We start from the raw sequence: 17,678 nt of genomic DNA on the forward strand, positions 1-17,678 counted from the left end.
ATCAGTCTGAAGAGAAGGGACTTAATGCTACAGGTCAGGTAGGACTGACCCTGGAACAGCTCTTACCTGTGGCTGAGAGAGCATGTCAAGACTCCAGGAGCACATCCTGCCTTCTGTGGACACGGTGATCAGGTTGTTGGCGTTCTGGGTTCCCACCACGTTTACACAGTATACCGGGTGCTACAGTACAGACAGGAAAAACAGGGAGAACAGACACATGAAGAGAATGGCCATTTGTAAACACACTGGATACTATCAGTATCATTTTATTTGCCAAATACATTTGCATGTATAGGAATTTGACTTGGTGAAATGGTGCTGCTATGATAAACAGAATACACAGACAACATACTGTGTGTATGTTATACATATAACACTAAGCTACATTATACCACTGAAGTTCCAATTCAGTTATTTAATTCGGATCTACAAACTAGTGTATTCTTCTTAAATAGCTCTACACTTAATACTTATACTACTTTCAATAAGCTGTAGTGTATTCTTCTTAAATAGCTCTACACTTAATACTTATACTACTTTCAATGAGCTGTAGTGTATTCTTCTTAAATAGCTCTACACTTAATACTTATACTACTTTCAATGAGCTGTAGTGTATTCTTCTTAAATAGCTCTACACTTAATACTTATACTACTTTCAATGAGCTGTAGTGTATTCTTCTTAAATAGCTCTACACTTAATACTTATACTACTTTCAATGAGCTGTAGTGTATTCTTCTTAAATAGCTCTACACTTAATACTTATACTACTTTCAATGAGCTGTAGTGTATTCTTCTTAAATAGCTCTACACTTAATACTTATACTACTTTCAATAAGCTGTAGCGTATTTCACATGTATTTTCCTCCACAAACTGTAATATCTTATGAAAGACATTAGCAGGTATGAAGTGAATCTGCACATCCATCTACAATATGTCTTCCTATAACCCTGAGACGACACAAAGCTCTTATTGAGTGATGAGATGCCAATGTGCAACAGACCCTTACTCCAACTTGGCACCGTCATCCGGCGCTGTGCAAATACAGCGGGTTGTGTGAAACCATTATGTAATTATTGCCCTCAAATTGATTTTTGTTTGGCGCCCACAAAGGCCCCTTTCAGAAGGCCTAGACATAGTCTCTCATTATTGGGGGCATGTATGGCATCCAGGGGCAGTGTGTGTGTGTGTGTGTGTGTGTGTGTGTGTGTGTGTGTGTGTGTGTGTGTGTGTGTGTGTGTGTGTGTGTGTGTGTGTGTGTGTGTGTGTGTGTGTGTGTGTGTGTGTGTGTGTGTGTGTGTGTGTGTGTGTGTGTGTGTGTGTGTGTGTGTGTGTGTGTGTGTGTGTGTGTGTGTGTGTGTGTGTGTGTGTGTGTATGAAGCTACCACCACCATTAAACTTTATTGCCTGCCTTGGGTGGTATTCACAATGTGTTGAGACTCAGAAGGTTTGTTGGGGATGAAGTATAGGATCTAGTATATAAGATATAGTACATAAGATATAGAATAGGATATACAGTTGAAGTCGGAAGTTTACAACACGTAGGTTGGAGTCATTAAAACTTTTTTCAAACACTCCCCAAATGTCTTGTTAACAAACTATAGTTTGGGCATGACAAGTAATTTTTCCAACAATTGTTTACAGACAGATTATTTAACTTATAATTCACTTTATCACAATTCCAGTGGGTCAGAAGTTCACATACACTAAGTTGACTGGCCTTTAAACAGCTTGGAAAATTCCAGAAAATGATGTCATGGCTTTAGAAACTTCTGATAGGTTAATTGACATAATTTGAGTCAATTGGATGTGTACCTGTGGATGTATTTCAAGGCCTACCTTCAAACTCAGTGACTCTTTGCTTGACATCATGGGAAAATCAAAAGAAATCAGCCAAGCCTGCAGAAAAAAATAATAATTGTAGACCTCCACAAGTCTGATTCATGCTCGCAATTTCCAAACACCTGAAGGTACCACGTTCATCTGTACAAGCAATAGTACACAAGTATAAACACTATGGGACCACGCAGTTGTCATACCGCTCAGGAAGGAGACGAGTTCTGTCTCCTAGAGATGAACGTACTTCGGTGCGAAAAGTGAAAATCAATCCCAGAACAACAGCAAAAGATCTTGAGAAGATGCTGGAGGAAACAGGTACAAAAGTATCTATATCCACAGTAAAACAAGTCCTATATCGACATAACCTGAAAGGCCACTCAGCAAGGAAGAAGCTACTGCTCCAAAACCACCATAAAAAAGCCAGACTGGTTTGCAACTGCACATGTGGACAAATATGGTACTTTTGGAGAAATGTCCTCTGGTCTGATGAAACAAGAATGGAACTGTTTGGCCATAATGACCATCGTTATGTTTGGAGGGAAAAGGAGGATGCTTGCAAGCCGAAGAACACCATCCCAACCGTGAAGCACGGGGGTGGCAGCATCATGTTGTGGGGTGCTTTGCTGCAGGAGGGGCTGGTGCACTTCACAGAATAGATGGCATTATGAGGATGGAAAATTGTGGATATATTGAAGCAACATCTCAAGACATCAGTCAGGAAGTTAAAGCTTGGTCACGAATGGATCTTCCAAATGGACAATGACCCCAAGCATACTTCCAAAGTTGTGGCAAAATGGCTTAAGGACAACAAAGTCAATGTATTGGAGTGGCCATCACAAAGCCCTGACCTCACTCCCATATAAAATTTGTGGGCAGAACTTAAAAAGCATGTGTGAGCAAAGAGGCCTACAAGCCTGACTCATTTACAACAGCTCTGTCAGGAGGAATGGGCCAAAATTCACCCAACTTATTGTGGGAAGCTTGTGGAAGGCTACCCGAAACGTTTGACCTAAGTTAAACAATTTAAAGGCAATGCTACCAAATACTAATTGAGTGTATGTAAACATCTGACCCACTGGGAATGTGATGAAAGAAATAAAATATGAAATAAATAATTATCTCCACTATTATTCTAACATTTCCCATTCTTAAAATAAAGTGTTGATCCTAACTGATCTAAAACAGGGAATTTGTACTAGGATTAAATGTCAGGAATTGTGAAAAAACTGAGTTTAAATGTATTTGACTAAGGTGTATGTAAACTTCTGACTTCAACTGTAGGATATATTGTTGTATATAAGATATAGGATTGGATATGAGATACAGGAAATATAATATAAGATATAGGATATAGTATATAAGATATAGGATAAGATATAGGATATAGTATATAAGATATAGGATTAGATATAAGATACAGGATATAGTATATACGATATAGGATAAGATATAGGATATAAGATACAGGATATAGGATATACAAGGGAATTATATTCTTCCTCTTATATGTTTTGAATGCCGTCTGAGGCCACAGATTGCAGGGTTATGTTTCAGTGTGCTGCAGAAGTGTATCTGTATTACTGCTCTAAACTAAAGCAGTCGTATATGTTGAAACTAACATAAACTCACGGTGCATTTCTGTTACAGGGTGTTGGGTGGGTGTCTCAGTGTTTCAGGGCACATGGAAACTTAGTGTGCATTCCAAGTGGCACCTATATAGGGAATAGGGTGACATTGAGGATGCACTGTGGACTTACCGTGTGAGCTGCAGCTGAGAGGAGGGTTCTCTGTACAGGAGTCCTGCGGTGACTGTGGTTGTCCCACAGGACTATCTGGCCAGAGTAAGTCCCCCCCACCAGGTTAGGATGGAACCGGGCAAAGCCCACCGACACCACTGAAGACTAGAGGAGAGAGGGAGAGAGAGAGGGTGGGTTAGAAGGAGAGAAAAAGAGGAAGACAGAGGGGGAAGTGAGCAAGAGAGATAGAGAGAGAGAGTAAGAAAGATAGAAAGATAGAGAGATGGGGAAGAGAGAGAGAAAGAGAAGGGGGAGAGAGCGAGAGAGGAGGAGAGAGAAAGAAAATGGAGAGAGAAAGAAAAAGGAGAGAGGGGGGGAGAGAGAGGGGGAAGTGAGAGAGAGCGAAAGAGAAGAGAGAGTGAAAGAGGAGAGAAAGAAAGAGAAGAGAGCAGAGAGAGAAGAGATGAGAGAGAGAAAGAGGAGAGAGAGAGGAAGGTGGGAAGAGAGCACAACAGTTGTTTTGAGTAAGGAGGGAAAGAGCGTGAGAGAGAAGTGGGGTAGTGAGGGGGGTGGGGGGTGGGAGAGAGGGAGAGAGCGATGATGAGTTGACTGTACAGGGTCTACTGAGGAGAGGAGGGTGACGTAGGGGTAACAACAGAGACAATGTGAGGATTGTGGCCCCAGACGTTTTATATTACAGCATCAAACCCTGCAGGAGCCAGCGGAGCGCAAAGTGTAGCCTCCATCATGACAAGCGTGGCCTTGAACCCCCTCTCTTTGACACTGTGTTTATTGAGTTCTGGTTCCTCTTCACTGAGCCTCACATATGGTTTCTTCCACAGTATCAGCATGCAGATTGTATAGTAGCCTCCACTCTAGATGCGTATCCCAAAATGGCACCCTATATCCTTTATAGTGCCCTGGGCCCTGGTCAATAGTAGTGCACTATTAATGAATAGGGTGCCATTTGGGACACAACCCTTCTCTCCTATAACCAGTGATTAGTTGATCATGACCAGGGTCCTGAGTTTTACTGACCACAATGTGACCTGGTCAGGTTAAACTCTGGGTTCTCGTCCTAATCATAAGAGAATGTTACAGTGAGTACAGTGCTGTTTTACCAGAGCTGACACTATTTAACAATTCAATATCTACTCTTTCTGTGTCGACCCAAGTTAAACTTGAACCAGAACTAAAGCATACACGGTAGGTCCACTGGCAGTACTTTCCCTTGTTTACACACTGAGAAGACCCTATTTGATCTGTTTCAACTGAAATAGGGATGAAGTGTGGCGGCATTGTTTTCTTTTCTCTTTCGGATCTACTGTTTTATGAGTGAATAAAAGAAAGAGAAGAGAGACTCTCCATCTCGCTCTCTCTGTATCTATCCGTCTCTCTCCCTCTCTCCCTCCCCCATCTCTCCCTCCCCCATCTCTCTCTCTCTCTCTCTCTCTCTCTCTCTCTCTCTCTCTCTCTCTCTCTCTCTCTCTCTCTCTCTCTCTCTCTCTCTCTCTCTCTCTCTCTCTCTCTCTCTCCCCCAGTCTCTCTCTCTCCCTCCCCCTCCCCCCGTCTCTCTCTCCCCCATATCTCTCTCCCTCCCCTGTGTCGCTCTATCTCCCTCCCCCTCTCTCTCCCCCATCTTGCTCTCTCTCTCCCCCCACTCTCTCCCCGTCTCTCTCTCTCCCTCCCCGTCTCTCTCTCTCTCTCTCTCTCTCTCTCTCTCTCTCTCTCTCTCTCTCTCTCTCTCTCTCTCTCTCTCTCTCTCTCTCCCCTCCCCGTCTCTCTGTCTCCCTCTCTCCCCCCGTCTCTCTCTCTCCCCCGTCTCTCTCTCTCCCTCCTCCCCGTCTCTCTCTCCTTCCCCACCTCTCTCTCTCTCCCCGTCTCTCTCTCTCTCCCTCCCCGTTTCTCCGTCTCTCTCTCCCCGTCTCTCTCTCTCTCTCTCTCTCTCTCTCTCTCTCCCCGTCTCTCTCTCTCTCTCTCTCTCTCCCTCCCCGTCTCTCTGTCTCCCTCCCCCGTCTCTCTCTCCCTTCCCCCAACTCTCTCTCCCTCCCCCACCTCTCTCTCTCTCTCTCCCTCCCCCATCTCTCTCTCTCTCCCCCCCCATCTCTCTCTCTCTCCCTCCCCATCTCTCTCTCTCTCCCTCCCCCGTCTCTCTCTCTCTCCCTCCCCATCTCTCCGTCTCCCTCCCCGTCTCTCTCTCTCCCCCGTCTTTCTCTCCCTCCCCCACCTCTCTCTCGCTCCCTCCCCCATCTCTCCCTCTCTCCCTCCCCCATCTCTCTCTCTCCCTCCCCCATCTCTCCCCCTCTCCCTCCCCCGTCTCTCTCTCTCTCCCTCCCCCCCGCCTCTATCTCTCCCCCATATCTCTCTCCCTCCCCCTGTGTCGCTCTATCTCCCTCCCTCCCCCTCTCTCTCCACCCATCTTGCTCTCTCTCTCTCCCTCCCTGTCTCTCTCTCTCTCCCTCCCCGTCTTTCAGTCTCTCTCTCCCCGTCTCTCCGTCTCTCTCTCCCTGTCTCCCCGTCTCTCTCTCCCCGTCTCTCTCTCCCTCCCCGTCCTCCCTCTCCTCTCTCTCTCCCTCCCTCTCTCTCTCTCCCTCCCCGTTTATCGATCTCTCTCTCTCCGTCTCTCTCCCTCTCTCCCTCCCCGTCACTCCCTCTCCTCTCTCTCTCCCTCCCCGTCACTCCCTCTCTCCCTCCCCGTCCCTCCCTCTCCTCTCTCTCTCCCTCCCCGTCTCTCCGTCTCTCTCTCTCTCCCTCCCGTCACTCCCTCTCCTCTCGCTCTCCCTCCCTCTCTCTCCCTCCCCGTCTCTCCGTCTCTCTCTCTCCCTCCCCCCGTCACCCCTCTCCTCTCTCTCTCCCTCCCCGTCTCTCCGTCTCTCTCTCTCCCTCCCCGTCACCCCCTCTCCTCTCTCTCTCCCTCCCCGTCACCCCCTCTCCTCTCTCTCTCCCTCCCCGTCTCTCCGTCTCTCCCTCTCCCTCCCCGTCACCCCCTCTCCTCTCTCTCTCCCTCCCCGTCACCCCCTCTCCTCTCTCTCTCCCTCCCCGTCTCTCCGTCTCTCTCTCTCCCTCTCCTCTCTCTATCCCTCCCTCTCTCTCCCTCCCCGTCACCCCCTCTCCTCTCTCTCTCCCTCCCCTCCCTCTCTCTCCCCGTCTCTCTCTCTCCCTCCCGTCCTCCCTCTCCTCTCGCTCTCCCTCCCCTCTCTCTCCCTCCCCGTCTCTCCGTCTCTCTCTCTCTCCCTCCCCGTCCTCCCTCTCCTCTCTCTCTCCCTCCCCGTCCTCCCTCTCCTCTCTCTCTCCCTCCCCGTCTCTCCGTCTCTCTCTCTCCCTCCCGTCACCCCCTCTCCTCTCTCTCTCCCTCCCCGTCACTCCCCTCTCCTCTCTCTCTCCCCTCCCCGTCACCCCCTCCCTCTCCTCTCTCTCCCTCCCCGTCTCTCCGTCTCTCTCTCTCTCCCTCCCGTCACCCCCTCTCCTCTCTCTCTCCCTCCCCGTCCTCCCTCTCCTCTCTCTCTCTCCCTCCCCGTCCTCCCTCTCCTCTCTCTCTCCCTCCCCGTCCTCCCTCTCCTCTCTCTCTCCCTCCCCGTCACTCCCTCTCCTCTCTCTCTCCCTCCCCGTCTCTCCGTCTCTCTCTCTCCCTCCCCGTCACCCCCTCTCCTCTCTCTCTCCCTCCCCGTCTCTCCGTCTCTCTCTCTCCCTCCCGTCCTCCCTCTCCTCTCGCTCTCCCTCCCTCTCTCTCCCTCCCGTATCTCCATCTCTCTCTCCCTCCCCGTCCTCCCTCTCCTCTCTCTCTCCCTCCCCGTCACCCCCTCTCCCCTCTCTCTCCCTCCCCGTCTCTCCATCTCTCTCTCTCCCTCCCGTCACTCCCTCTCCTCTCGCTCTCCCTCCCTCTCTCTCCCTCCCCGTCTCTCCGTCTCTCTCTCTCCCTCCCCGTCCTCCCTCTCCTCTCTCTCTCCTCCCCGTCTCTCCGTCTCTCTCTCCCAGTCTCTCTCTCCCTCCCCGTCTCTCCGTCTCTCTCTCTCTCTCTCCCTCCCGTCACTCCCTCTCCTCTCGCTCTCCCTCCCTCTCTCTCCCTCCCCGTCTCTCCGTCTCTCTCTCTCCCTCCCCGTCACCCCCTCTCCTCTCTCTCTCCCTCCCCGTCACTCCCTCTCCTCTCTCTCTCCCTCCCCGTCTCTCCGTCTCTCTCTCCCAGTCTCTCTCTCCCTCCCCGTCTCTCCGTCTCTCTCTCTCTCTCTCCCTCCCCGTCACTCCCTCTCCTCTCTCTCTCCCTCCCCGTCTCTCCGTCTCTCTCTCTCTCCCTCCCCGTCACTCCCTCTCTCTCTCTCTCTCCCTCCCCGTCACTCCCTCTCCTCTCTCTCTCCCTCCCCGTCTCTCCGTCTCTCTCTCCCAGTCTCTCTCTCCCTCCCCGTCTCTCCGTCTCTCTCTCTCTCTCCCTCCCGTCACTCCCTCTCCTCTCGCTCTCCCTCCCTCTCTCTCCCTCCCCATCTCTCCGTCTCTCTCTCTCCCTCCCCGTCACCCCCTCTCCCTCTCTCTCTCCCTCCCCGTCCTCCCTCTCCTCTCTCTCTCCCTCCCCGTCTCTCCGTCTCTCTCTCCCAGTCTCTCTCTCCCTCCCCGTCTCTCCGTCTCTCTCTCTCTCCCTCCCCGTCACTCCCTCTCTCTCTCTCTCCCTCCCCGTCTCTCCGTCTCTCTCTCCCAATCTCTCTCTCCCTCCCCGTCTCTCCGTCTCTCTCTCTCTCTCCCTCCCGTCACTCCCTCTCCTCTCGCTCTCCCTCCCTCTCTCTCCCTCCCCGTCTCTCCGTCTCTCTCTCTCCCTCCCCGTCACCCCCTCTCCTCTCTCTCTCCTCTCCCCTCTCTTTCACCACACCATGTGCAACCGCCAAGTCCTGTACCCAGAGTTCATTTTAAAGAGGACTGGAAAACAAACCAGAGCAAAAGAAAACACGTTTCTCTTTCTTTTCTCCATTTCTTTCTCTCTCTCCTTCTTTCCCTCTGAAGAAACCCGGCTTCCAGAACGGCTACAGAAGAGCCTCGGATGTGAAGTGGTTTTTCAAACAGAGACTCAAAATAAACTGAGCTTTAGGGGTAAAAATAAAGTATTGTGTTGGCCATCAGAAACCATCCCTGAGAAGTATATTTACCCACAGGGCCGGCTCTAGTCTTTTGGGGGCCCTAAGCGAGATTTGGAAATTGTTTTTAGTGACCTCCTCTTGATGGCGGAGAGAAAAATGTATGTTTTAAAGTTTATTTCATGCAATTCTAGTCATTTTGCCATTGGGCAGAAATAATCTTTTTCAGTTTTAAAGCTAATTTCCTGTAATTCTACCCATTTTGCCATGGGGTGGAATGAAATATATCTGAGTGAGAGTGACTAACAAATGGGGGCTCCCTGGAGGTCAGGGCCCCTGCGCCAGATCGATATTCGGCAATGCATACTCCAAGTTTAGATAACTGGCTAGACTAAATGACCAATCTAAAAATTGTTCATGGACATGGCTAATTGAGTGACTGCTGATGAGAAAAATTGCTGATGCACAACCAAATGTGGAACTTGCACCTTGTGTATTCTACTATTCTATTTCTCAACAGGAAGTTGAGACCGCTTATGTCGCTTATGCCTGGAGCCGGGCCTGTTGACCCTAGGGGAACTGCTGGATTAAGGTTTAACTTCTTGGATGAGAAGCGTGGATTTGGATGAGAAGCCTGGATTTGGATAGAAAACACTCTAAAGTTTCCAAAACTGTTAAAATAATTTCTGTGAGTGTAACAGAACTGATATGGCAGGTGAAAACCTGAGGAAAATCCATCCAGGAAGTGTGATTTTTTTGATGTGGGTATTTTCAATTGAATTCCTATAGAGTATGTAATGGGATAGGACCCAGATTACAGTTCCTATGGCTTCCACTAGATGTCAACAGTCTTTAAACATGGTTTCAAGCTTGTTTTCTGAAAAATGATAAAGAATGAGACCTTTCTGTCAGTGGACTGTAGAATCATGCAGTGCTGGTTTGCGCGCATGACCAAGTGCAAAACAGGGAGCAATGACCTATTGTCAGGTTGAAATATTATCAATTATCAATATAAACATCGATTGACATGTTTCGACGAAATGTACCTGTACTATTAGGATGTACAGAGCTTTTGGGGTATAAAGAGGGACTTTATCCAACAAAACTAACATTTACTGTGTAGCTGGGACTCTTGTGACTGCAACCATATGAAGATCTTCAAAGGTAAGTGATTAATTTTATCGCTATTTCTGACTTTTATAATTCCTTTACTTGGTTGTAAAATGTTTGTATGCTTTTGTAAGCGGGGCTCTGTCCTCAGACAATCACATGGTTTGCTTTCGCCATAAAGCCTTTTTGAAATCTGGCAAAGCGGCTGGATTAACAAGAAGTTCATAATATATGCCATTTAGCAGACGCTTTTATCCAAAGCGACTTACAGTCATGTGTGCATATATTCTACGTATGGGTGGTCCCGGGAATCGAACCCACTACCCTGGCGTTACAAGCGCCATGCTCTACCAACTGAGCTACAGAAGGATCATCTTTAAGCCGATGTTTAACACTTGTATTTTTTATAAATGTTTATTATGACTATTTCTGTATTTTGAATTTGGGGCTCTGCAATTTCACTGGATGTTGTCGAGGTGGGTCGCTTGCGGAACGCCTGCGCCTGAAAGGTTAAACACATTAATACACAATATTCGATGGTCTGACCGAGAATATTGAGATATTTTGATTTGTGTGAGTTACCAAAGGTTTAAAATGGGAAACTGGGTTTTCCTGCAAAGTAGGTAGTCCCTATAGAATGATATAAATATATAGCCTAAATATGAATGACTTACAGTCCAAACAAATTCATACTGTACAAAACAATGATACACCTAGTGTGTATTATAACGTCAGATACAATAGACTTTCATTTGTTGCATCCCTCAAAACCACCAGTAAAAAAACAACAACCAATTGATCAACTTCTGAGTAAGATATAATTGTATTCTTGTTCACTAGCCTTGTGTACTGTAGGAAAGAATAGAAGCGTTGCGCGCAAGGAATAATAAACTCAGAAAAAAAAGAAACGTCCCATTTTCAGGACCGTCTTTCAAAGATCATTCATAAAAATCAAAATAACTTCACAGATTGTCATTGTAAAGGGTTTAAACACTGTTTCCCATGCTTGTTCAATGAACCATAAACAATTAATGAACATGCACCTGTGGAACGGTCGTTAAGACACTAACCGCTTACAGACGGTAGGCAATTAAGGTCACAGTTATGAAAACTTAGGACACTAAAGAGGCCTTTCTACTGACTCTGAAAAACACCAAAAGAAAGATGCCCAGGGTCCCTGCTCGCAAGGAGGCATGAAGACTGCAGATGCGGCCAGGGCAATAATTTACAGGGAATCCTCCTCCCTCATGTGATACCCTTCCTGCAGGCTCATCCTGACATGACCCTCCAGCATAACAATGCCACCAGCCATGTTGCTCATTCTGTGCGTGATTTCCTGCAAGACAGGAATGTCAGTGTTCTGCCATGGCCAGCGAAGAGCCCGGATCTCAATCCCATTGAGCACGTCTGGGACCTGTTGGATCAGAGGGTGAGGGTTAGGGTCATCCCCCCAGAAATGTCCAGGAACTTGCAGGTGCCTTGGTGGAAGAGTGGGGTAACATCTCACAGAACCTGGCAAAGACCTGGCAAAGACCTGGCAAATCTGGTGCAGTCCATGAGGAGAAGGTGCACTACAGTACTTAATGCAGCTGGTGGCCACACCAGATATTGACTGTTACTTTTCTTTGACCCCCCTTTGTTCAGCGACACATTACTCAATTTCTGTTAGTTGTTCAGTTTATGTCTCAGTTGTTGAATCTTGTTATGTTCATACAAATATTCACACATGTTAAGTTGACAGTGAGAGGACGTTTCTTTTTTTGCTTATCACCCAACACTTATGACATATCTGCTCCCCCCTCACACACATACTTCTAAACCAAGTCTGTCTCCTCTCTTCTCTTTTGGCATTAAATGTGCACTCTGCGATTGGTACATGTATTTTTGGACTATAGTTGTTGTTGTTGAATGAATCCCAGACTGCCCCTTTAATACAGCCCTCATCGGTTCCTAAATGCTAACTTCGCTATGCTAGCCCCGACAAGGCCCATAAACCCCATCTCTGATGTAGATGTACGTCTGTCATTTCAAATCAGAGCATCAGAGGCCCCGGGCCTGACCTTTGACCCTTTGGCTGTCTGTGGTTGGGCTTGCTGTCAGAGCCACGCTCCTCAAACAGGGCTGCTTCATTACGGGGCTAATGATAATGAACGCCCGGCCTGGTGGGGTCACCACAACAAGAGGGTCACCACTCCCCTACCAAGACATTCATCAGAGGTCTAATGAAGGAGAGTAACCCAAAACCCCCAACGGAGAAGAGAAGTCTCCTTCTCTTTATATCTCCTTTCACCTCTCTCTCTCTTCTTTTCTCTCTCTCTCTCTCTCTCTCTCTCTCTCTCTCTCTCTCTCTCTCTCTCTCTCTCTCTCTCTCTCTCTCTCTCTCTCTCTCTCTCTCTCTCTCTCTCTCTCTCTCTCTCTCTCTCTCCTCTCTCTCTCTCTCTCCTCTCTCTCTCTTCTCCTCTCTCTCTTCTCTCTCTCTCTTCATCTCTCTCTCTTCTCCTTTCTCTCTCTCTCTCCCTCTTCTCGTCTCCCTCTTCTCCTCTCTCTCTCTCTCTCTCTTCTCCTCTCTCTCTCTCTCTCTCTCTCTCTCTCTCTCTCTCTTCTCTTCTCTTCTCTCTCCTCTTCTCTCTCTCTTCTCTTCTCTCTCCTCTCTCTCGCTCTCTTCTTATCTCTCTCTTCTCCTCTCTCTCTTCTTCTCTCTCTCTCTCTCTCTCTCTCTCTCTCTCTCTCTCTCTCTTCCTCTCTCTCTCTCTTCCTCTCTCTCTCTCTTCTCTCTCTCTTCTCTCCTCTCTCTCTCTCTTCTCTCCTCTCTCTCTCTTCTCCTCTCTCTCTCTCTCTCTCTCTCTCTCTCTCTCTCTCTCTCTTATCCTCTCTCCTCTCCTCTCTCTCCTCTCTCTCTCTTCTCCCCTCTCTCTTCTCCTCTCCTCTCTTCTCCTCTCTCTCTTCTCCTCTCTCTCTCTCTCTTCTCCTCTCTCTCTCCCTCTTCTCCTCTCTCTCTCTCTTCTCCTCTCTCTCTCTCTCTCTCTTTCCTCTCTCTCTTCTCTCTCTCTCTTCTCTTCTCTTCTCTTCTCTTCTCTTCTCTTCTCTTCTCTTCTCTTCTCTCTCTCTCTCTTCTCTCTCTCTTCTTCTCTCTCTCTCCTCTCTCCTCTCTCTTCTCCTCTCTCTTCTTCTCCTCTATCTTCTTCTCTCTCTTCTCTCTCAATTCAATTCAATTCAATTCAATTCAAGGGCTTTATTGGCATGGGAAACATGTGTTAACATTGCCAAAGCAAGTGAGGTAGACAACATACAAAGTGAATATATAAAGTGAAAAACAACAAAAATTAACAGTAAACATTACACATACAACAGTTTCAAAACAGTAAAGACATTACAAATGTCATATTATATATATATATATATATACACAATGTACAAATAATTAAAGGACACAAGATAAAATAAATAAGCATAAATATGGGTTGTATTTACAATGGTGTTTGTTCTTCACTGGTTGCCCTTTTCGTGGCAACAGGTCACAAATCTTGCTGCTGTGATGGCACACTGTGGAATTTCACCCAGTAGGTATGGGAGTTTTTCAAAATTGGATATGTTTTCGAATTCTTTGTGGATCTGTGTGATCTGGGGGAAATATGTCTCTCTAATATGGTCATACATTGGGCAGGAGGTTAGGAAGTGCAGCTCAGTTTCCACCTCATTTTGTGGGCAGTGAGCACATAGCCTGTCTTCTCTTGAGAGCCATGTCTGCCTACGGCCTTTCTCAATAGCAAGGCTATGCTCACTGAGTCTGTACATAGTCAAAGCTTTCCTTAATTTTGGGTCAGTCACAGTGGTCAGGTATTCTGCCGCTGTGTACTCTCTGTGTAGGGCCAAATAGCATTCTAGTTTGCTCTGTTTTTGTTAATTCTTTCCAATGTGTTAAGTAATTATCTTTTTGTTTTCTCATGATTTGGTTGGGTCTAATTGTGCTGTTGTCCTGGGGCTCTGTAGGGTGTGTTTGTGTTTGTGAACAGAGCCCCAGGACCAGTTTGCTTAGGGGACTCTTCTCCAGGTTCATCTCTCTGTTTGTGATGGCTTTGTTATGGAAGGTTTGTGAATCGCTTCCTTTTAGGTGGTTGTAGAATTTAATGGCTCTTTTCTGGATTTTGATAATTAGTGGGTATCGGCCTAATTCTGCTCTGCATGCATTATTTGGTGTTTTACGTTGTACACGGAGGATATTTTTGCAGAATTCTGCGTGCAGAGTCTCAATTTGGTGTTTGTCCCATTTTGTGAAGTCTTGGTTGGTGAGCGGACCCCAGACCTCACAACCATAAAGGGCAATGGGCTCTATGACTGATTCAAGTATTTTTAGCCAAATCCTAATTGGTATGTTGAAATTTATGTTTCTTTTGATGGCATAGAATGCCCTTCTTGCCTTGTCTCTCAGATCGTTCACACCTTTGTGGAAGTTACCTGTGGCGCTGATGTTTAGGCCAAGGTATGTATAGTTTTTGTGTGCTCTAGGGCAACAGTGTCGAGATGGAATTTGTATTTGTGGTCCTGGTGACTCGACCTTTTTGGAACACCATTATTTTGGTCTTACTGAGATTTACTGTCAGGGCCCAGGTCTGACAGAATCTGTGCATAAGATCTAGGTGCTGCTGTAGGCCCTCCTTGGTTGGTGACAGAAGCACCAGATCATCAGCAAACAGCAGACATTTGACTTCGGATTCTAGCAGGGGAGGCCGGGTGCTGCAGACTTTTCTAGTGCCCGCGCCAGTTCGTTGATATATATGTTGAAGAGGGTGGGGCTTAAGCTGCATCCCTGTCTAACCCCACGACCCTGTGTGAAGAAATGTGTGTGTTTTTGCCAATTTTAACCGCACACTTGTTGTTTGTGTACATGGATTTTATAATGTCGTATGTTTTACCCCCAACACCACTTTCCATCAGTTTGTATAGCAGACCCTCATGCCAAATTGAGTCGAAGGCTTTTGAAATCAACAAAGCATGAGAAGACTTTGCCTTTGTTTTGGTTTGTTTGGTTGTCAATTAAGGTGTGCAGGGTGAATACATGGTCTGTTGTACGGTAATTTGGTAAAAAGCCAATTTGACATTTGCTCAGTACATTGTTTTCATTGAGGAAATGTACGAGTCTGCTGTTAATAATAATGCAGAGGATTTTCCCAAGGTTACTGTTGACACATATTCCACGGTAGTTATTGGGGTCAAATTTGTCTCCACTTTTGTGGATTGGGGTGATCAGTCCTTGGTTCCAAATATTGGGAAGATGCCAGAGCTAAGTATGATGTTAAAGAGTTTTAGTATAGCCAGTTGGAATTTGTTGTCTGTATATTTGATCATTTCATTGAGGATACCATCGACACCACAGGCCTTTTTGGGTTGGAGGGTTTTTATTTTGTCCTGTAACTCATTCAATGTAATTGGAGAATCCAGTGGGTTCTGGTAGTCTTTAATAGTTGATTCTAAGATCTGTAGTTGATCATGTATATGTTTTTGCTCTTTGTTCTTTGTTATAGAACCAAAAGATTGGAGAAGTGGTTTACCCAGACATCTCCATTTTGGATAGATAATTCTTCGTGTTGTTGTTTGTTTAGTGTTTTCCAATTTTCCCAGAAGTGGTTAGAGTCTATGGATTCTTCAATTGCATTGAGCTGATTTCTGACATGCTGTTCCTTCTTTTTCCGTAGTGTATTTCTGTATTGTTTTAGTGATTCACCATAGTGAAGGCGTAGACTCAGGTTTTCCGGGTCTCTATGTTTTTGGTTGGACAGGTTTCTCAATTTCTTTCTTAGATTTTGCATTCCTCATCAAACCATTTGTCATTATTGTTAATTTTCTTCGGTTTTCTATTTGAGATTTTTAGATTTGATAGGGAAGCTGAGAGGTCAAATATACTGTTAAGATTTTCTACTGCCAAGTTTACACCTTCACTATTACAGTGGAACGTTTTACCCAGGAAATTGTCTAAAAGGGATTGAATTTGTTGTTGCCTAATTGTTTTTGGTAGGTTTCCAAACTGCATTCCTTCCACCTATAGCATTTCTTAATGTTACTCAGTTCCTTTGGCTTTGATGCCTCGTGGTTGAGTATTGCTCTGTTTAAGTAGACTGTGATTTTGCTGTGGTCTGATAGGGGTGTTAGTGGACTGACTGTGAACGCTCTGAGAGATTCTGGGTTGAGGTCAGTGATAAAGTAGTCTACAGTACTACTGCCAAGAGATGAGCTATAGGTGTACCTACCATAGGAGTCCCCTAGAAGCCTACCGTTGACTATGTACATACCCAGCGTGCGACAGAGCTGCAGGAGTTGTGACCCGTTTTTGTTGGTTATGTTGTCATAGTTGTGCCTAGGGGGGCATATGTGGGAGGGGATGCTGTCACCTCCAGGCAGATGCTCTCTCTCTCTCTCTCTCTCTCTCTCTCTCTTCTCCTCTCTCTTCTTCTCCTCTATCTTCTTCTCTCTCTTCTCTCTCTCTCTCTCTCTCTCTCTCTCTCTCTCTCGCTCTTCTTCTCTCTCTCTTCTCTCTCTCTCTCTCTCTCTCTTCTCTTCTCTCCTCTCTCCTCTCTCCTCTCTCTCTTCTCTCCTCTCTCTCTCTTCTCCTCTCTCTCTTATCCTCTCCTCTCTCTCTCTCCTCTCTCTCTCTTCTCCTCTCTCTCTCCTCATCTCTCTCTCTCTCTTCTCCTCTCTCTCTTCTCCTCTCCCTCTCTCTCTCTTCTCTCTCTCTCTCTCTTCTCTCCCTCTCTCTTCTCTTCTCTCTCTCTCTCTTCTCTCTCTCTCCTCTCTCTTGCTCTCTTCTTATCTCTCTCTTCTCCTCTCTCTTCTTCTCTCTCTTCTTTTCTCTCTCTCTCTCTTCTCTCTCTTCTCTCTCCTCTCTCTCCCTCTTCTCTCCTCTCTCTCTCTCCTCTCTCTCTCTCTCTCTCTCTCTCTCTTCTCCTCTCTCTCTCTTCTCCTCTCTCTCTCTTCTTCTCTCTCTCTCTCTCTCTCTCTCTCTCCTCTCTCTCTCTCCTCTCTCTCTCTTCTCTCTCTCTTCTTCTCTCTCTCTTCTCTCTCTCTCCCTCTTCTTCTCTCTCTCTCTCTTCTCCTCTCTCTCTCTTCTCCTCTCTCACATTGCTCCCCTTTTCCTTGTTTCTAACTCTCCTCCACTTAAGAGATTATATTTGTTATACCATACTTTGCTACAAAGAGACTTAAGATAAATAAATGGTGTTTTCCTCCATTTAATTGTGAATTGTGGTGAAATAAGACAAGACTAAGACAAGCAGGTTCACTGCTCATTCGAATGAGGTTGAGGTATAATACCACTATCCATCTCTTTGAGTCTCTGTAATAACCATGAACATACTAACTTTAAATGTTCTATATTAGAAGTCATCAATTATTCTGTTCTATAAACATACATGTCTGGAGGATCCTCTGCTCGCAATATGACATTATGTACTCTCTTTGCCAGAGTTATCATTACTAATAAATCACTAAGCTTAATAGTAAGGACAGAAAAGGAGGATATCAAAAAGGCTGGATATTGACTCCATGTGTTCTGCAGACTTCTGGACCTATCAGGCGTGTCATCTAAAGTGGATGAATCCTGTAACTAAATTCAGAGTTCCCACTCTTTATAGTTGAATCCGCTCCCTATTTCACCCCTATCCTCGTCTGTAGGCCTACGGAATGAACTACTGACATTAGCTCCGTTTGTCTCTACGGTGCAGTTTGCAGCGCCTGCCAGAAATGCGCATGATCCTTTATTCTTAAATCATATATCAACATGTGTGGTCGTGAATTACCCTGACTGTACTGTCTATCATTAGCTACTGAAGACTGGTTCTATTGTCCCCATAAAACAATGTATGACTTCTGCCCAGGGGGAATTGGTCAACACATTTCCCCATTCAGATGTCATGTTGTGTTATTAACAGATAAGAGTTAATGTC

This window comes from Oncorhynchus keta, chromosome 20 (genome assembly GCF_023373465.1).
Source record: "Oncorhynchus keta strain PuntledgeMale-10-30-2019 chromosome 20, Oket_V2, whole genome shotgun sequence".
NCBI classification, from domain to species: Eukaryota; Metazoa; Chordata; class Actinopteri; order Salmoniformes; family Salmonidae; genus Oncorhynchus; species Oncorhynchus keta.